General features: G+C 43.7%; 1 long non-coding RNA gene across 1 annotated transcript; it reads left to right on the top strand.

Moving 5' to 3' along the window:
• Positions 1–10,524: 10,524 nt before the first annotated feature.
• Positions 10,525–13,290, top strand: LOC133473275 (uncharacterized). Its single transcript, XR_009787016.1, has 3 exons — positions 10,525–12,803; positions 13,043–13,127; positions 13,206–13,290. It is a non-coding gene; the product is annotated as an uncharacterized LOC133473275 (long non-coding RNA).
• Positions 13,291–21,921: the final 8,631 nt, after the last annotated feature.

Below are 21,921 nucleotides of genomic sequence, written 5' to 3'. Positions count from 1 at the left end.
TCAGCAGTAGAACGTGCCTTGGTGTCACCAAGAACACCGGTTTCTGACCAGGAAGAAGAGAAAACAAGCTTTTAGTGATGTGCTGATCTCAAATCCAAAGTGATGTAACGCTGCCATCTAGAGGGATTGTGTTAGTCGTTACAGTGGTTTACCCTCTTCCAGGACTACCAGTTGAAAAACATAACGAATATACATTGGTGGCAATAAACGGCTCGATTCCAATTGACGTATATAAACGTTTATGGCAGTGAATGAGTTATAAGTTGCGGGACTTGAATCCACAAGCTAACTGTCCCCGAATCAAGTTCTAACATCCTCATGGGATCCTTAAATGTTGTTCCAAAGGGTTTCTGGACTTTGACCATCAGGGCTGGAAAAAGCGTGACTGTTAGCAATCAGGCGTCCGCGCCACATAATGAGGCCAATATGTTTTCTGAGCCGCTTGTTGTCGCGGCGTCAACCAGTCAGGAGGAAGATGGAGCACTCGGCGACAGGCAACTCGGCCCGAGAGAAACAAAGTGCCCGGGCTTGTCGGCGTGCACAAATCTTGTCAATGGTAATTGATCGGCGCCGGTCAGCCGCACAGGACCCGGGACAAAATCAAGTGGCTTCTCCATAAAACAACGTCCAATATTGATGATGTTTCTGGGGAATGGATGGCCTCGTACGCATCGGACCTTTGATGAATGTTAGTTATCGCCGCCTCCTCCTTGGGTTGTCGTGTTGCTCGGCCCGCTGCGAGACTTCGCTGCATTTTTATTTCCCAGCAGCCCTGAGACTCGCTGATGTAATATTACAAAGGAACAAAAAAAACATCAAGCGTGAGATTAGTTTACCATATCCTTTTTCTTTCATATGATGTGAAATGCTCATGGACAAGAGGACAAAATCTCTCACTGACGTCTTCAATGAACCTGATCTACAAGACATTGTAAACTTCGACATGCTTTAAGGAACATCAAAGCTAACAAATCTGTTCCTTCCTCTCGTGGAAATGCAAGCAATCGGCTTCACGCCTCCACTTTTCGCAATTGTTCTTGAGCAGACAGGAACAAGTCATTCAATAGCAAATATAACATTTTTACATTGCAGAGGCAAACACGCTTTTTTTGTGTAAATAGTAAAGACAAGTAACATCAATAGGCATGAAAAATATCAAAAACAATTTAGTATGTTTATTTTTTTAAATGTTGACTTGGTTTTGAAAAACAAACTCGAGCCAACATTAAAAAACATTAAAACTAGAAATATTTCGAGCCTAACCATGTTGTCGGAATAATCAAAGACATTAGTCTTGAACGACTCTAATGCATGCAAATGCAAATAAAGTTTTGTCTTTAATAAATCTACATGTAGAATGGTCTACAGCTACAATTGAATTTTTTTTTAACATCAACGACAATTTAGACTCTTCTGTAAAGCTAACATACATTTTTTGAAAGAAAAAAAAATTATCAGTTCTCCGAAGTGATTTAAACACTAGAAAAATAAGTGAAGATCACTTCCCAATTGGAATTGGAATTGAAAAAAAAAGAAGCTTTTATGGAAAGGGTTCAGCGAAATCTCCATGAGAGAAGTCAGACCACGACGAGCACTAATTTTTCCGTGGTGGAAACAAAACATCTTTGTTGCTAGGCTAATGCTGAACGCCAATTCCAATTTTTGGGACATACTGTCTCGGCACCAAATTGTTACCCGATTTTTTTTGAGGAAATGTATATATGTATCGCTGCAAAAAACGATCGATCGGTTTCGTGTTGGAGGGTCATATTCTTGTTTTATTGTAACGTGACGTATGTTTTATTTTTATTTTTCCAAATAGAAATAAATTACTGTATAATGTCTTCAATGAACCTAACGCATATGTCGAACTTGACGATACAGTAACACACACGTGCGCACACACGCATTCAAACGCACACACATGCATTATTAATATAAAATATATAGGCAGAAACATAAGACAAACAAGTGGACTTGTTTGCGTGTCAAATCCCAGAGTGACTGTTTGATGTGTCAACATCTCTCCGTCTTTGTGAAAAACAAACTCTTCTCCTTTTCATTGTCTCTTTAAACTTGCATACCGCACACCGACCCACCCGCCCCCCTGCCCCCGTACCGATAGAAGGCCCCACAACCGCTCGACTCCCTCGAGTGTGCGAAATCGCTTTGTGCGTTTGTCGGTCGTCGCCGCTCTCCCTTGGACCAGCGAACAACTTGTGACGAATGTTGGAGGGGACAGGACATGTTTTCTCTGATGGGCGCTGGCCGGGTGGGGTGGTGGGGGTGCACACCCTGATTATGACAAACACACACATACACAACCTCAGACATACACAGTGACAGTTCTCGTCTGCCTCTTGCAGTGAAACAAATGCATCAGAAGGATCGACATTAATTATTCACTACAGTGGCTGCAGTAAAGTGTGTTTGTGTACGTGTAAATGTGTGTGTGTGGCGCGCAGCGTAGGGTGGGGCAGGGGGTGGTGGGCGGCGGTCAAACAAGTCCCTGAAGGTGAGGCCCATTTGGCGAGCGAAGCGGGGGCTAAACATCACGACAGGCGATACAAGCGGAGTCGGGGGTCCTGGGGGAATTTGGACTCCAGGAATGTTTGATCAGGGGATGGCGGCGGTTCGGGCGGAGGCGGTGGTTGACCCAGGACGTTAGGTTTGGTCCTTTGGTCTTTGATGTTTTTGTATTATTTTTTTCTCTTATTTGTTTTTGCAGACAAATCGATTGTCTCAGATGTTGCCGAAAACATGTCCGTTAGCTTCATTGATGACTGAAAAAATGTGCGCTAATTTAATTGAAGACTATATGTTTGATGTTGGCGGCACGGTGGCCGACTGGTTAGAGCGTCAGCCTCACAGTTCTGAGGAGCGGGGTTCAATCCCCAGTCCCGCCTGTGTGGAGTTTGCATGTTCTCCCCGTGCCTGCGTGGGTTTTCTCCGGGCACTCCGGTTTCCTCCCACATCCCAAAAACATGCATTAATTGGGGACTCTAAATTGCCCGTAGGTGTGAATGTGAGTGCGAATGTTGTTTGTTTGTATGTGCCCTGCGATTGGCTGGCAACCAGTTCAGGGTGTACCCCGCCTCCTGCCCGATGATAGCTCGGATAGGCTCCAGCACTCCCGCGACCTTAGTGAGGAGAAGCGGCTCAGAAAATGGATGGATGGATGTTTGATGTTTACAAAAACAGGTATGCTAGTTTTTGCGAGACTAAATTGTCTTTGATATTTGGCGCAGACAAAGTTGTTCGCCTCACAAATGACAAATATCTTCAACGTGGAAAATTGCGTACGCTCGTTTCACTGGAAACTAATTTTTCCTTTGTACAAAAATGTGTACGTTTTTGAAGAATGAATTGTCTTTGATGTTGACAGAAATGCATGCGCTAAATTCATTGAAAACTGTTTTAATATTTAAAATAAATAAGTTAGGTTCAAAGAGGACACAATATTGTCAACAAACAAATGTTTGCAAAAATAGCTAGCTTAGCTTAGTTTCACCCAAAAAAGACTCCATTTACGTTTACAAAATAACGTGGCTCGTTGAAGATTCAATTGTCTTTGGTGTTTACAAAAATTTGTTTATTTTAGATTTGTTGAGTTATCCACATTACTTACAAAAACACGTATAGTATATTAGGTTAATTTTTTTTAACTTAATGTACGTTCTAAGTTTTGAACACGCAACTCTGCAAGGAATTCCGAATGAAATAATAAGTACAATAGACACATAATAGAACCACTTGTAAGCATTGTGACCGTTTACACTTTTCACACCGGACACAAAGTGTGTGTAGTGATGTGCATGCGTGTGGTACGTGTGTGTCGCGTGTATCCATTTGTGCGTGTTCGTGCGATAAGCTGCCAAGTGAGAGTGAGAGGAGGCAGCTAATGGACTCCAAAAGGCCGAGTGCTTGTCACACAAACATTTCTGCTGTCACAGCACTTTATCACAGGTAACACACACACACACACACGCACACACGCGTCCCAGAGCAGCCATTTGTCGTCTTTTTGCAGAGAGTGTCTGGGACGGGAGCGAGGAACAAAGAGGAAGTGACAGCCAGAGAGGACACTTGTGTTTTCACTCTTGTTGCGGCAAACCTCATGTGACACACTTGGAAAACACGCACACACACACACACACACACACACACACACACACGCACAAAAGGTTGGCGTGGTAGTGCCAATGTGCTCGGAAGCTTCCGGAAGAGCAGTCAGGAAAAAACACATGCCACACAATGATGAATATAGTTTCTTTTTTATTTTTACAACATTTCTTGAAAAAAAATGAAAATAATAATAAATAAATAAACAGTTGCGCTTTAATGACGTGTGTGTGCATGTTTGTGTGTTTGCCCGTGTCAACATTGAAATGATTATCACAATTACAAGAAATAGTATTTGGACCACACTTGACGTCTATTTTTGAGGGAAAGGAAGTTGTAATCTCACAAAAAATATACAGTTGTAGAGGTAAAAAAAAGAAGAAAAAAGACCATATATATATATAAAAAAAAAAATATATATATATATATATATATATATAAGAGAATTAAGCGCTGAGTAAAGTTCACAGTGCCCAGTGTGAAAGGGAGCTCCACTAATATATATATAAAAAAAAAATCCGCGTAATGATTTATTATTCAATCCCCAGGAACAATTTCATACATGACACAATGTGTTTGCTGTGAAAACAAAAATCTGCTTTTCAACCATTTGGAATGCCCCCGCCGCAACCCCCCACGACGACACGTGACCTTTTATTACACACTCACACACCCTCCTGCATGGTCGAACTAATTGAGCATGTAAATAAAGTCATTCATCACGGCTGTTGGGTGAAGATGGACGTGTCCAGAGAGGTGACCGACCCCCCCCCCCCCCCCCCCACCTTGCACCCCTCTCCTTTTTGTTCCCTTAATCGCCACTTGCACTTTATTTTGCTGAACGTGCACATTGACACACACACACACACACACACACAGGCGAGGTTACCCGCCGTATACGTGTACACACGGTCATTGGGATTTTTTGCATGGAGGACTTCCAGCGTGCATTCATCAAAAATAACGAATCGAATGATCGGTGTGGACGCACTCGTACACGCAATAAACACACGGCCGCCGTATTCATCATCCGCGCGGTGCTGATGAATTGGTTAGCGGCCGGCGCTTTGGTCAACGCTAACAACATCCCCCGTGACCGCCCATTTATTGAGGACCCCACCCCCTCATTCTCCCCCCCCCCCCCCCCCGCCCCAATAGTCTCCATGTGTTCACTTTGATGATGTGCTCTTCTTTCAACACACTTAGTCCAAATTGGTCACATCGGTCTATTTCTATTTTTCAAATATCAAATTTAAATAATTGCAATTGATGCACCATACAATTAATGTATCGAATTAATTAGTTTAATCAACACATGTCAATGTTATTTTCTTTTTTTTTAAATCCTCACTTTAATACAATTATTAATATGTAAAATACTTTTTATAATTGATTCATATTTAATGACCAGTGATACTGTATCTATCCATCCATCCATCCATTTTCTACCGCTTATCCGAGGTCGGATTATTTTATTTTTATTTTTATTTTACATTTTATTTTTTTATATCTTTAATTGTATTATGTAATCACTGACATTGTTTAAAAAAATTTTTTTTTTAAGATAGATATGTATTATTTTTTTTAATTAAAAATAACAGGAAATATAGGACATATATATATATATATATATATATATATATATATAGGAATGTACTTTAGGGGATATATTTGTCTTTATAATGCACGCACACACACACACATGCACACACACTTACCTGTGCGTGCGTATATTAAAGTATGACAATGTGCCGAATGGCCGCCGGCAGTCCGGATAGATGATTAGCAAGCAGCTAGCGTCTCAGCCTGCATCCCTGGGGACCCCCGCCAGCGACCGCGCGCGTGCGCACTCACAGACATACACACACACCTTGCACGGAAGACAATTCTGAGGCAAGTACTAGTTTAGTTTGTTAATTCATTAGCTGGTTCATTAGTTTGTTGTGTAGTTTGTTCGTTCATAACTTTTGTTGGTGAGGCCATTTGTAGTTTAGTTTTTCCTTGAGTTTATTTGGTTATTTCATTGTTAGCTAGTGAGTGAGTTAGTTTGGTTGGTTGTTCAGTATTTAGTGTTAGTTTACAATGGAACCCACCCACCCACCCCCCCGCCCCCGCAATAGGTGAAATCCGCTAAGTAGTGACCACATTTCCTTTGATTATTTATACGTATTGTAATGTGTGTTGTTATGAATTTTGCGATGCATTGAATCCGCAGTGGGTGCGCCGCAATATAGCGCGGGAACACTATTACATGTTGCCTTTAAAAGACCAAATTTTCCATCTTTTTACGGGTCGATATTCTATTCAATTTGTGAGGCTGTTCCGCAATGTCGCCGTGGGTGTTTGAAGTTTTAATAGCTTCTACCGCCCCTGTTGTGCTGAATGATATGTTATTATTATCTTTTGTATTTGATCTCTCTCTCTCCTCTGCGTGTGCTACGTGTGTCGTCAGTTCCCGCCACCGGGTTCCAACATGTGTTTTCATTATCTTTTATTTTTGCTTATTGCTCTCTCGTCTCCGTGTTGCCCAACCAGTTTTTGTCGTCGTTCATTTGTTGTTGCCTTTTTCTCCAGCTTTACTCCTTGTTTATTCCCAATGTTGCCCCTAGTTTCCAACATGTTTTGTGGTTCATCTTTTGTTATTGTTTTTTTTTTTTCTCTGCCTGTCCCCTATTAGATCACGTACAGTCTGGTGGTCTTGCAAGCAAATACATAAAAGTTAAAAAAAAAAAAAAAAACATGACATACTGTATATGTACTCTTGTGCTTCCATTTTTGTCCATCTTCTGCCACGTCGTCTTTGCCTTCCTCCTCCTCGTCCTCGTGTTGGCGGTGGCAGTGCTAGTTTTTTAAGTTCAGCCGGCGAGAGCATGTCTTCATTAGCTGCATTAACATTCACAGGCTGTAGTAAATTCTGACAGTGAAAAGGTCCCCGTAACCTTTAGTTGTGCGCAAATTTACTTCCCCAGAAAATTACAGCTGGCACCGTCTTAATTAATGCGGCTCTCTTCCCGCGGACGCCGGCAGCCTGTCAGCAGGCCGAGTAGAAGAGGAAGTGAAGTGGAGAAGAAGAAGAAATCAGCGCGGGGAAAAAGAATAACGGGGGTGGGGGGTGGGAGTTGACTAAACGGGTGGCGTAACGGGAATGGCCTGGGAATGGAAGCCAGCCTGGGGTTTGTGTTTGCTAAGTACGTTGAAATCTATACCATCGCCCGCATTGGCCGCGCTTTGTCATCCGAGGGGGTTGCGTTTGGGGAAACTAATACATATTTTATCCCGGGCTATCTCCCGAGCGCAGATGTCGCTTGGTTGCAGGCCCTCGGAGGAAGAGAGTCAGTCGGAGGAGGAAGCGCAAATCCGTCTTGGCGCCAACGCCGCCGTCCTGATGCGAAAACAGAATATTCGCAGTTTTGCACGAAGCACATGCATCCCAGGCCGCTAGTTGGCGATGTCGCGCTACACAAACTGAGAACAACAGAGTGAAAATGATCAAGGTATTTTTTCATGACCTTTATATCGTTTTAATTGTCAAACGTCATTGGAATTTTATCCTACATGACAGCAATGAAAAAAAAAAAAAGTCATCATAATCGGTCTGTGATATGTCGATCGTGTATTTAACTTGATTACCTTAAGTAATGTAACATACATACAGCAAGCAATGTAGATACTGTAACATGATGATCGTAAATAATAACATGATTAAGTGACACACTGTTAGTAACGTAATTGGTGTAGGTAACAAGTAATGGAAGTAACAAGTGCAAGTGTAAGTAACATAACATGAGTAACCCAAGTGACAAGTAACAAATAACACAACGAGGGCTAGTGACGATTTAAGTTACGTAACTTCTAACTGGCGTAAGCAATGCAACCGAGCATTCGGTAAGTAACAGCTACAATGAGTATAGGAGCATAAATAGCTCAAGTAACATCAGTCGCGTAAGCGGAAGTTGCCGAAGTGGCACGTGAAAATAACGTAAGCATAAATAACATGACGTAGTAACGCAAGCATCCACATCCAAACAAAATATTTTTATCTGACGGTGTTTTTATGTCGCGCGAGTTTTATTGTCCAACTGGGCGTTGCAATTTTCAGTCTGCGATATGTGCGTTGCGGATGTCATTAAGGTAGCGTAAACAGTTAAGTAAGATTAAGAAGAACAATAAGTAGCGTAAGTAATATGTTTTTTCAGTAAAAGCTTTTTCATATTTTTTTAATTCTTAACAAATGGTCACAACAAAACATTGCCCAATCTAAGATTTAACCACAACATTTTCGTATCACCAGGGCCGACGCACGCCCCTATGAACCTCCAAAACACCCCCTCCATCTTCCTAATGGTGGCGCCGATCTCCTCTCAGGGTTTGATCATCTTCCTGCGGATGTGTCTCATTCCATCTCGGCTAATTAGCGCAGCCGGCAGCGTCGGCGTCCGCGTTGTTGGCCAAATGTCAGCCGCCGTCTCCAGTCGTTTGCTAATTGCCCAAATCAGAGGACCACGACGCACTCTGAGGACATTGACACTCCCACGGATCTACAAGTCAAATTGTCCTGGAGAGCACAACATCCTCTGCCAGTGACGAAGACATTGAGGCGAATCCAGACTTTTGACATCCAACTTGTTCCATTAGCTTCAAAACACTTTGCTTGTCTGTGGCATCCAGAAAGCCAAACTGAGCAGAACTGAGGTCTAGCGACGATTTAAATGTGGGCATTTTTACAGCTTGACAGGTGAAAATTGCTCAGTTTCTGAATTGTACAACCTCAAAGGAGAGTCATCAAGTTTTGTTGCCGTTTTCCGAGACACAATAACAAACTAAAACAAAATATTCCCAATGTTGCAACAAGGACATGTTCACATTTGAAGGATTCCTGGCACTTCCTGTGTCTTTTCGGACTTGTTTTCTTGAGACTTTTTGGTGCGTCTACTCACGATAGAAATGTGTACCAACTTTCATTTTGCTAAGTCAAACTGGCTCCATGGGCCAAATTTAAAAAAAAAAAAATTTCCGTGGCCGCAGCTGAGTCAATTTTTGGGGACATGAGGCATCAGACTTCGCCAACATGCGCCACACTCACACAATGATGCAATTTAAAATTTTTCACAGTTTCACGTCTACGTGTCTAGTATTGTTGACTCGCATTTGTTAGCATTCGGACAAAATCGCTAGCACAGGTTCAGCTTTGAAGAATCTCTGCAATGGGCAAAATTTAAAGAACAACTACAGCTGAAAGAAAGTGCTGTACATAAATACACATCGAACATAAGACAACTGACGATAACATACTTTGGAAACAAAATCATAAAGTTGAACCAATAAAAAATTAATAAGACTAACACGATGGCAGTCTGAAGCTGTGTTAAAAGCCAAGGTGCCCTGCAGTTCCTTTATTGGAGCCTGGATGGTGCTTTGCCTCCTCCTCCCCCCTCCCCTCCTCTGTTTCAGTGTTCTCCTGTGTTCCTGATCCACGTCACTCCCGCCACCAAGCCAGCCGCCTGTCCACGCCACCGCCTGCCAGCGCATCCAGGACCACCTCCATTACATTCCTAAATAAAACTTCATCACAATGTATCTGCCCCCGCCTGCTCTTGGGTCCAGCTCCTCTCCATACGTGACAGAATACTTTGGCCATCATGGACCCAGCAACTCCGGAGGCACTGATGAACCCTCCAAGGCGGCCACATAGGAAGACAATAAAAGCCCTACTGCAGAGACCTAGGTGCATGTAGCCAGTTTTTACTCAATTGCTCACTCGTTTTCAACCGTCAACCCTACAGGTATCCTACCGAACAATCCAAAGTAGCTTATGTCTCTAACCTCCTCTGCGGCAAAGCAGCAAAATGGTCCACTTCCTTATGGCAAAACTCCTCCCCGGTACTCCACTGATTTGATTCTTTTTCCAACGAACTCCGTAAAGTATTCGATCACCCCGTTCAGGGTAAAGAAGCCACCCGTCGTCTCCTCACGCTCACTCAGGGCGCAAAGTCAGTAGCAGAATACTCCATTGAGTTCCGGATAGTGGCGGGTGAATGTGGGTGGGATGACGCGGTACTTAGGGGGATTTTTTTCTAATGGCCTTTCCGAGCAGCTCAAGGATGAGCTCGCGGTCCGGGACGAGCCCTCCTCTCTCGAGGATCTCATAGTCTTTTCCATCCGTCTGGATAACAGACTGCGAGAGAGAGGCCGTGAGAGGGGGCTCCGGTCGCATAAACACTCTCCCACTCCGTCAGCTTCTCACTCGCCTCCTGTTCACTCAACTGCACTTTTGTCACTCCCCGTTGCACCCGATGAGCCCATGAAAATTGGTCAAACACGTTTAGATCCACAGGAACGTCAACGTCGTGCCATCCAGCGGCTGTGCATTTACTGCGGTCAATCCGGTCATTTTATTTCCTCTTGCCCCCTCTGAGCAAAAGACCAGGCTCACTCCGAACCGATTGCGTCGTGGCGAGCCAAACCTCCATTCCCTTTAGCCATTGCCGAAAAAGAGGAACTTGACCATTGACCATTCCCGCTTGCATCATAGTTTCTACTCATAACACCCCCATTACTGCCCTTATTGATTTTGGCGCCGATGAAAATTTGATTCATGAAGATATAATTAACCAGCTCCAAATCCCTCTCCAACCACTTACATCACCGAAAAAAGTCACAGCCCTGGATGGCCGAGTCATTTCCCCTGTCACCCACCAAACAGTGCCTATACCGCTCCTCATTTCCGGTAATCACCGTGAAAACATTTCCCTCTTTGTCCTTCCTTCCCCTGAGACACCCTTAGTTCTTGGTATTCCCTGGCTCAGACGTCACAACCCCGCCATAGACCGGACTCATTTATCCATCTCAGGATTGAGTCCTCATTGCCATTACCACTGTCTGCTCTCTGCCGTTCCACCCTCAGAAGACCCACCACCCTCTGCCGCCCCAGTGGACCTCTCTTAAATTCCTGTAGAGTATCAACACCTCTCCCCGGTATTCAGCAAGGACTTGGTATCTCTCTACCCCACACACACACACACTCCCCCCACCTCCCGTACGACTGTGCCATTGACCTATTGCCGGGAGTGCCACTTCCCACCAGCTGACTCTACAATCTCTCTCGTCCCGAGAAGAAGGCTATGGAGGGTTACATTCGCGATTCCCTGGCCGCTGGACTCATACACTTCACCTTGTCTTCAGTCGGGGCTGGATTTTTCTTTGTGGAGAAAAAAGACACCACTCTCGGCCCATACATCGAATTCTGAGGACTCAACGACATCACGATAAAAAACAACTCACCGCTACCATTTATCGACCATTTGAATTTTCACCAAATTAGACCTCCGTAACGCCTTCCACCTCATTCGTATCCGAGAGGTGGACAAATGGAAGACCGCCTTCAATACCCCTCTCGGACACTTCGAGTATCTGGTCATGCCGTTCGATTTAACTAATGCCCTGCAGTTTTCCAAACATTCATAAATGACATCCTCCATGACATGTTAAACCGGTTCGTGTTTGTGTACCTCGATGACATCCTCATTTTCTCCCGCTCCCCCGAAGAAAACCGCATCCATGTACGTCAAGTCCTCCACCGCCTCCTCGAGAACCGTCTATATGTCAAACCAGAAAAATGCGAATTCCCCCTCTCCTCAGCTACATCATTGCAAAAGGACAATTACAACTGGACCCCGCCAAGATCCAAGCCATCACCGACTGGCCCATCCCCACAACCCGGAAAGAATTGCAACGTTTCCTCGGATTTGCCAACTTCTACCTTCGATTTATCCGTAACTACAGCAAGGTCGCCATCTCCCTCACCAGTCTCACATCCACCAGCTCCCCCTTTCAGTAGACCCTGGCAGCATTCCGTAAACTCAAATCACTGTTCAGCAAAGCTCCCATTCTGCGCCACCCTGACCCCTCCCTCCAGTTCATGGTGGAGGTTGACGCCTCGGACTCCAGAGCTGGAGCTGTCCTCTCACAGCGAGACCCCACGACCCAGAAACTTCCCCCATGTGCTTTTTTTTCCCGTCGCCTATCCCCAGCGGAGAGGAATTATGACGTCGGCAACCGAGAGCCGCTGGCCATAATATGGGCCCTGGAGGAATGGAGGCACTGGCTGGAGGAGACTGAACAACCATTTCTCATTTGGACCGACCACAAAAACCTCGCTTACTTCCGTTCTGCTAAATGTCTCAACCCTGAGTAGGTTCAATTTCAGTCTTTCCTTCTGTCCCAGTTCCCGTAACACCAAGGCAGATGCCCTGTCCCGTATTCACTCGCCACCCTCCAACTCAGCAGAACCCGAACCCATTCTCCCGTCCTCCTGTTTCATTGGAGCAGCCACATGAAAGATTGAGCAGGTGGTCGAGGAGGCTCCAAAGAACCAACCTGATCTTAAGACCGGGCCTCCAAACCGCCTGTTTGTACCGGATTCTGCACATTCTGAAGTCCTCCAGTGGGCCCACAACTCTAAACTCACTTGTTACCCTGGCATCACCCGTACTACCCAGTTCATCCAGCACCACTTCTGGTGGCCCAGCCTCATCAAAGACACCTGAGAGTTCCTCCAAGCCTGCTCCGTCTGAAGTCTTCACACCTGCCCCCAGCTTGCCTGTTGCGCCCCTTGCCTATTCCAAGCAGCCCTTGGTCTCACATCGCTGTGGACTTCATTACTGGGCTGCCCCCCTCAGAAGGTAACTCATCGATCGCTTTTCCAAATGTGTCCATTATGTGCCCCTCCCCAAACTCCCGTCTGCCCTGGAAACTGCTAACCTCCTTGTCTTGCATGTGTTCAAACTCCGTGGTATCCCGATCGACATAGTCGCCAGGTGAGGGGGGTGGGGGGCGGGGTACTGTCACGTACTGCCCTGCAGTTCCTTTATTGGAGCCTGGATGGTGCTTTGCCTCCTCTCTCCTCCCCTCTCTGTTTCAGCACCTGTCTCCAATCGGCCTCATAACCACCTGCATATAAGCGTGCCTGTTCTTGGAAATCCTCGCCAAAGTATTGCAGTCTAGCGGTACCACGGCCCACTTGACTCAAGTAAGCCACACTATTCTTCGTTCCCTTTTTGACTCCTGTGTTTCCTTGTTCTCAGTGTTCTCCTGTGTTCCTGATCCACGTCACTCCTTCCACCAAGCCAGCCGCCTATCCACGCCACCGCCTGCCAACGCACCCAGGACCAGCTCCATTCCATCCCTAAATAAAAATGTTTATCACAATCTATCTGCCTCCGCCTGCTCTTGGGTCCAAGTCCTCTCCGTACGTGACACCAGGATTACAAACGGGATCATCTGGAAGGACGTCAGACCAGGAGTTATATGCTCCCTCTTACGTGTTCCAGTGAGGAGACAAGCAGCAGTATATTACCTTCCCTGAAATGACCACTTTGAACCAAATTGGCAGACTCCCTGTGTCTTTTCAGGCATGACTTCTTAAAACTTTTTGGGGGGGTGTTTTCATGATAGACATATCTAGCAAATTTCATGTTGCTCAGGGAAACCGGCTTCGGGGGCTGAATTTTCCAAAATATGTTCCTGATTAAACAGACAAATTGCCCTTCAGTGTCATCGACCCCCCCCCCCCCCCACCCCGCCGCCGCACCAACCTTGTTGATTGTCTGGAGTGCGGACCCTCCCGATAACGAGAGAACGTCACAGCTTTTCCTCTCAGGTTGGCGAAGGAGCGCGGCAACGTTTGTCATTTAAGCGTCTGTCAGCATGAGAGCAGCGAGACGCTGCCAATTAGCGGCGGCGGACATCGCTAACAAGGTGGCAGAGAAGAATAAAAAGGCGGCGGCCTGGACAAAAACAATGCTCGGGCCCTCGTAATGAGAGATCCCAGTTTTAGTCGTTGTCTGACACAAAATATGTTTACTTGACTTTTATTCTCCGCGTAAAGGAAAGTTATGAAAAAGCACACTGGTGTCAAACTTTTTAAAATCACACCAGGAGCCTTTTAATAACATACTACTGTAGGGGATGCTGTTGTCCATCATTCAACGCCTTTATCACATACAAGATGAAGCTGATATAGCAGAATTTTCTGTTTTACGGCGAGTTGCAAAAAAAAAAAAAAAAAAAAAGTGAATTTTCGCATTTTAGCATCTTTCATCTATCTAGTATACACGTTTCTAATTTTGTCACAATCTGACAAAATCTCTCGGTCAGGTCCAGACTTCTTATTTAGTTTTTTCCAGACATGACTCCTTCACGCTTTTTTTGTGGGTCTACTCACGATAGATAGGTCCACCAAATTTCATTTTGATGAGTAAAACCAGTTTTGGGGAGTTGAATTTTCAAAATACTAGCGGGAGCGCTATCAAACTAAAAATGTAATATTGAAAGGCAACTTCAAACCAAAATGGTACACTTCCTGTGACTTTTTAGACATGGCCTTCTAAGGCTTTTTTTTCTTGTGGGTCTACTCATGATCGTCATGCCTATTGCCTACCAAATTTCATGTTGCTGAGTCAAACTGGCTTTGGGACCTGATTAAAAAAACATTAGAATAATAAAAATACAGGGGACGTTACAGAGACATTGAATGTGTTATACACTAAACTCTTGTTATTGTACAGATCCTATAATAATTCTGAATGTTCCGCTGTGTTTTTTTTTTCAATGTTTTTTTTCATGGCTTTTTTTTCAGCCAAGGCCCATGATTATAAATGTTTAATGTTGAAATTCATACAATTCAGTTGTGCAAAAAGTTATTAATAGATATACAGGCTGAGGTGACCATTCATAAATCTACTTGAATAATTTATGAGGGACTTTGGACCAAAAAAAAAAAAGGAGAAAATGGGCAAAAATAGAAAGAACCTGGAGGTGTGTGCGTCCACATTTGTGTGCGTGGGGGGGTGGGGGGGGGGGGTCTTCATTGTTAACTCGCTGCCCAATTTGATCAATCGCCAGCCTCCTGCCTCTTCACTCAGAAAATTAAAAATGGGAATCTTCAAATCTGGAGCCGTTCATCATTAAAGGTAGTGTGTGAATGTGCTTGTGCGCGTGTGTGTGTGTGTTTGTGTGTGTATGTTTTATCTCATGTTGTTGTCATGGTGTGTGTTTTTGTTTAGATTCAATTTAGTTTCCTGCGTTTCATGTTCATGTCTTGCTCGTTCGGTTTTCGTTTCCACCTGGCCTCGTTAGCCCCGTTCCTTGTGTCTGCCAATCAGCTCCCTCCAGTCACTCGTGTCTTGTCCAGGTGTGCCTCGTTGTCTCAGTTAGCCTGTATTTAGTTTCCTCGTTTCTTACAGGTCTGTATGTTGCTCTTAGCCGTGTTAATCTAGTCCTATTACGCTTGTACACTTGCATTTGAATGGAAAAGGGCAGATTTTCAGTTATTTTACATATGTGACACATGTACAGTATATGGGTCATTTTTATGTAATTTACCTATAACGGTAAGTACACTTGTAAAAAAAAAAAAAGAGAGAAATAAAATGTATCAATTTCATTTACTTCGTTTATAGCGGCAAAGACAAAAGTGCATAACAGTAAAGACAAACAGCTTTATTGAACTTGTGTGAGTTGCACAATTTACATGTTGCCCTTCAAACTCTGTGGATACAAGTCATCCTAACTATGCATCAAACCCATTCCACTCTTGTCTTTACGCAATCGTGATGTCGGTAAACACATGTAATAGTTCCCACATATCCACAAATTCACACGTTTTCATTCATTCATGTCATAAATAACACTATTTATTTTTGCTGGTGACACCAGGATTACAAACGGGATCATCTGGAAGGACGTCAGACCAGGAGTTATATGCTCCCTCTGGTGTAAAACTGCTGCCTCATCCAATTGTGACAAATGGTTAAAAGGTAAAAAAAAAAAAAAAAAACACAAAAAACTACTGTAAAAAATGAGTAAAATATTTCAACTAAAGTGAAAACGGTAAAAAAAAAAGTGAAAGGTAAAAATGAAAAAAGCGCAGATTTTTTTTTAATAAGTAAAAAACAAAACATAAGAAAACAGTTAAAAAGAGTAAAATGTTAAAACACAAGGGAATGAGAATTATTTAGGTGTGAAAATTGAAAAAAAAATAAAACAAGACGATGATGAAAATGGTTTAAAAAAATGAAAATGGTTTTAAAAAGTACAAAAAATTGTAAGTCCAAATATGGATGATGTTTTTTTAATTGATGTGTTTTGCCTGTAATTTTTACTTTTTAAAAAAAGCTAAAAATGTTTTTAAAAAAACAGTGGGGAATGATAAGACTTTTACAAAAACTACTGGGAAAATTGAGTAAAATCTTTCGTGTAAGAGTGAAAAAAAATGTTAACAAAAAGTTTGTGACAATGAGTGTAAATTGTAAAAAAAAAAAAAAAAAAATGCGTGAATGTGAACATTTACAGAAAATGTTTACTTTTTTGCAGCAAAAAACATTGAAACAAGGCTGGAGACAATGGAATTTTTTTTGTGTTTGTGTACACGTGCGCATGTGTGCGTGTGTTGACAGTGCACATAGACAAGTGCGGCTGTAGTGTGACGCTATTATCTGCTTTGTTGAGCAAAGCATAATTTCAATGAAGCAGAGGAGCTTGTGGTTGGGGTAGGGCGCAAGTGGGGGAGATGGTTGGCCCTTGGGGTTAGCGTGGAACTTGTATCCCGCCTCCCCCCCACGCCTCCGCCGGCCTCTCTTGTTGCGACGCAGCCAGTCGATGATGATACGTTGCAAAGTCCAGCATTAAAGTGTGATAGATGAAGTGCGGGGGGCATTCATACAAATCAATGAGTGTAGCGTTGGTGTCATTAGCCGCCGCTGCTAGCTGCCATAAATCACGCCGTGATAGGCTGTCGCACCGGGACCGACCCACCTGAGGAGGAGGGGGGGGCGATAGGACAGGGTACCATTGGGTGCCGGCGTGAAATGATGATGACTCAGCAGATAGCAATTAGCGACAGTTAGTGACACCAGAAAGTGCAAAAGTCAGGTGAAATTTTAGGTCGACTTGCAATTTGTTTGGAAAGAAAGATTTTTTTTCCACCTTTGGACATCATGGGAAACTAAGCCAAAGAAAAAGGGGATTTGGTGAGGTGTCACGTTACATCATGCATGCCAGCGGTCCTATGCTAATATGTAGCAGCTAAAAATGGCCAGAATGGACTAGTGCCATCTAGATTGGTCTAGAATTGACTACAAGAGACTAAAACCTAGAGGAAGCGTACTTAACGGACGAGACTACAACCTGCTGACTCGGGTCGACCCTAATGGATCGGCGTGAACGTTCTAGGATAGACTAGAACCAACTCAAATTGTCAGGAACCTGCTGGAATACATCCATTTCCATCCATTTTAAACACCAGCCTGGTTAGGGTCGCGGGGCGCTGGAGCCTATCCCAGCTGACTTCGGGCAAAAGGCGGACTACACCCTGAACTGGTCGCCAGGGCACATATAGACACGGACAACCATTCGCACTGTCACTGAGTGGGAACCAAACCCACGCTGCCCACACCAAAGTCAGGCAAGTGTACCACTACACCATCAGTGACTGCAGGAATACACTAGACCCTAAAATAATAAAATTTACTAGATTAGACTAGAACCTGATGACAAGCCTTCACCCGACTGGACTGGCTATAACGTACTAGGATAGATTAAAACCTAATAGAATGGTCTTCAACCTACATGAATCAACTTCAAAGTTTGAGACTAGAACCAAATTGACTAGACGACAACTCACTGACTACTTGAATCTCCATGAGTAGCTACAAATGACTAGAATTGGCTAAATCATATTCGAACAGACTACAACCAAAAAGAAGAGTAGACAACAAACTGCTGACTAGACTGGAATGGACCAAAAAATCGAATTTACTAGATTAGACTAGAGCCTGCTGTCTAGACTTGACACTAGTGGACTGGCTAAAATCCATTAGAATACACTGGAACCTACACAAACGGTCTAAAAGCTACTACAGTAGACTACAACCAACTAGAATAGGCTACACCTGAAGAGAATGGAACTAATAGACTAGACTACAGCCTGCCGACAAGACTGGAATAGACCAAAGTCCATCCATCCATCCATTTTCTGAGCCGCTTCTCCTCACTAGGGTCGCGGGCGTGCTGGAGCCTATCCCAGCTGTCATCGGGCAGGAGGCGGGGCACACCCTGAACTGGTTGCCAGCCAATCACAGGGCACATCGAAACAAACAACCATTCGCACTCACAGTCATCCCTACGGGCAATTTAGAGTCTCCAATTAATGCATGTTTTTGGGATGTGGGAGGAAACCGGAGTGCCCGGAGAAAACCCACGCAGGCACGGGGAGAACATGCAAACTCCACACAGGCGGGGACGGGGATTGAACCCCGCACCTCAGAACTGTGAGGCTGACGCTCTAACCAGTCGTCCACCGTGCCGCCTAGACCAAAGTCTACAAGATTAAATTTACTAGATTAGACTAGAACCTCCTGTCTAGACTTGAAACTACTGGAGTAGCTAAAACCTAGCAGAATACACTGGAACCTACACGAACGGTTTAAAAGCTACTACAGTAGACTACAATCAACTAGAATAGACTACACCTGAAGAGAATGGAATTTAATAGACTAGACTACTTGTACGACCTGCTGACAAGACTTGACCTTACTGAGGTGACTACAATTTACTAGGATAGACTCTAATTTACTAGGATGGTCAAGAGCCGACTGGAATACACTACAAACTATGGGAATATAACTTATTAGACAAGACTACAACATGCTAACTAGAACTGACCCTACTGGAGTGAGTAGAACCTCCTAGGATAGACTAGAACCTACAAGAATGGCTCCTGTACCTATTGGAATACAGTACACTACAATCTACAAGAATCGAGCTTAATAGACTAGACCTGCTGACTGGACTTGACCCGACTGGAGTGGCTATAACTTATTAAGATAGATAAGAGTTAACATACAACCAAGTAGCTTGGTGTAGACCCTACTAGATTGGTCTAGAACCTGCGTGAATTGACAAGAACCCACCCACAAGAAAGGAACTTAATACTGTAGACTGGCTTAGAACTTGTTTTTTTTAATGTTTTTATTTATTCCAACTGTTTTGTAAAAAAACAAACAAAAAAAACAGGAACATTGTTGATGTTATTATGTGTTAAATCCAACCTCAGTGTATAAACAAATCAGTCAAAAGTAAAAAAGTGTGCAGGTGACTAAAAGACTGGAGCTGTGGGAAGACGAGGCATTAATCAAGGATGGGCCTCAATTAATCAAAAGAGGAGCTTCCCCCTGTCCCCATCCCGCGACCCCGCCATCCAAAGCAGGACCCGGGTGTCAATAGCAGCCTCAGCGACGCGGCCAGCCGGAACCAATGAAGGCAACCAGTCAATAGCCAGCGGCGTGACCGTCACAGCGTCCTCCCACACCGACCGTGTACGCAGCACCGATAAATACGTACTTTGCACAGCAATACATTCGTACAATAATAGGAGAACGATTTAACAAATATACTCGAAAATACCAGGGATTACATTAAAAAAAGTGTTCACTGGTTATCTTGACGTACGAGTGCCCCGACTTTTCCAGTTACGAGCCACCGCATGGTTGAAGTCAGGTAAAACAAAAACAAAAACAGAAAACAGAAAAGTCTAATTAGCAGGTTCCAGTCTAATATCATAATATAAAAATAAATTATGTAGGTTGTGGTCTATTCCAATAGGTTCTAGATCATTCTAGTAGGTTCTCATCTACGTATCCTAGTAAATTGTAGTACTCCAGTAGGGTCAAGCCTAGTCATCAGATTGTAGTCTAATCTAATGGATTGCTTTCTTGTCAATCGTAGTCTATTCCAGTTGGTGGTCGACTATTCTAATAGGTTCTAGTATATCCAAGTACATTCTCGTCATTCCAGTTAGGTGGAATATAGTCAGGATGTTATAGTCTTGTTGATTAAGATCTTTTTTGTCTATAGTAGTATTTTCCAGTTGGTAATAGTTCACTACTGTAGCTCTAGACTATACTGTAGAGATGATCGTGGACTTCAGGAGGTATACTTCTGCCCCTCACGCTGTCCAGCTGCCTTGTGTTAACCGTCGAGACCTTCAAATTCTTGGGAATTACAGTCTCTCAGGACCTGAAGTGGGCGATCAAAATCAAGTCCGTCCTCAAAAAAGCCCAGCAGAGGATGTACTTCCTGCGGCTTCTGAGGAAGCATGGCCTGCCATGGGAGCTGCTGAGGTAGTTCAACACAGCGGTCATCGAATCAGTCCTGTGTTCTTCCATCACAGTCTGGTTTGGTGCTCCTACAAAAAAGGACAAACTCCAACTGCAACGGACAATCAAAACTGCTGAAAAGATTGCCGGTACCCCCGTACCCACCCTTGAGGACTTGCACACTGGCAGAACTAAGACAAGAGCGTGCAAAATCCTCTTGGACCCTCCGCAACCTGGTCACCCTTCCCTCAGGTAGGCGCTATCGATCAATGCAAACTAGAACTAGCAGACATTCCAACAGCTTCTTCCATCTTGCCATCAACTTCTTAAACAGTTAACTTACAATTCCATTGCAACATGCTGCCAATTTTTTTGTCTTCAGTTTGTTGTCACATTTCTGTCGTGCCAATTATATATTACTTGTGCACTCACTGTGGTAGTGTCACCACGCTGCACTATTTGCATATCTGTTGGTGACCAATACTGGCCACTCATGCCAGAGTAGCATCTGCACCACTCGCACACTGACTGAGTAGTATCTGCAACATTTGCACAATCGGCATTGTCCCAGATTATCGCACTACTAGTCACTTTAAACTGCATACACTCCTTGAAGTCTCGGCCCCCTTTGCACAATGGTCATTGCACCGGACTATTGCTATATTAGTCATTCAAACTGCTCTAAGTGCGAGAGGACTCTGCATCTTTTTGCACAATTGTCCAAAAAAAAAAAAAAAAAAGTACCGGCATTACCAGATAACTATTAACCCTTTATTGCTCAGTGATTGTTTTTCTCAATGTCTTTATGTCTCCAAAGTGTTCTCTGTCAATTGACTGTCTGTTGTCGTACTAGAGCGGCTCCAACTACCGGAGACAAATTCCTTGTGTGTTTTTTGGACACACTTGGCAAAATAAAGATGATTCTGATTCTGATAAACCTAAGTGTTTTGTGTCATGGTGTGGTGTGTAATGTGAGTAAAAAAAGGTGTGAGAGGTTTAATGAAAGGATGCTCGATTAAGCGCTGGCTCATCTTAAAAGGCCAACTTTCTTTCTTTGTCTTTAGTGAGAATCAAGAAGACGTTTATTTACACACCAGCCCATGAATTAAAACGCGAGAGCATCCCGGGGGAGCCACTCTGCATTTCATCTAAAGAAATTAAAAATAATCATCTATTTATGAACAAAGGGAGGCACACACAGTTTGTTCTACAATTCCGTGTCGTGTACGCCAGTCAAAAAAATCAATTATTTCCTCTCATCTTCTTTTCTTTAGGAACTTAAGCTCACGTCTTATGCTCATTTCATATCCGACTTTTCAGTTCATTTCATTTGATCCCGTAAGACTCTTTGATTATGATGATGATGTTGACGACGACGATGATGATGACGTTAATAAAATCGAGGCAGGCGCGCTACCTCGTAAATGTGGCCCAGCAGCCATGTTGTTTGTAGACAAGACTACAACTCACTAGAATCTACCGGAATGGTCTACAACAAACCCAAAGCAATTTTAAAATCATGCTATATGCCAAGTAATCCTCACACTTACAGGCATGTACTCTGGATACAAGCACACTGGTTGTACTGGGCTAGACTAGAATTGTCTAGACCCCACTGAATCAACAAGACTAGAATTCTAAACAT

This window comes from Phyllopteryx taeniolatus, unplaced genomic scaffold, assembly GCF_024500385.1.
Source record: "Phyllopteryx taeniolatus isolate TA_2022b unplaced genomic scaffold, UOR_Ptae_1.2 contig_24, whole genome shotgun sequence".
NCBI classification, from domain to species: Eukaryota; Metazoa; Chordata; class Actinopteri; order Syngnathiformes; family Syngnathidae; genus Phyllopteryx; species Phyllopteryx taeniolatus.
This window is presented reverse-complemented; position numbering and strand designations above follow the sequence as displayed.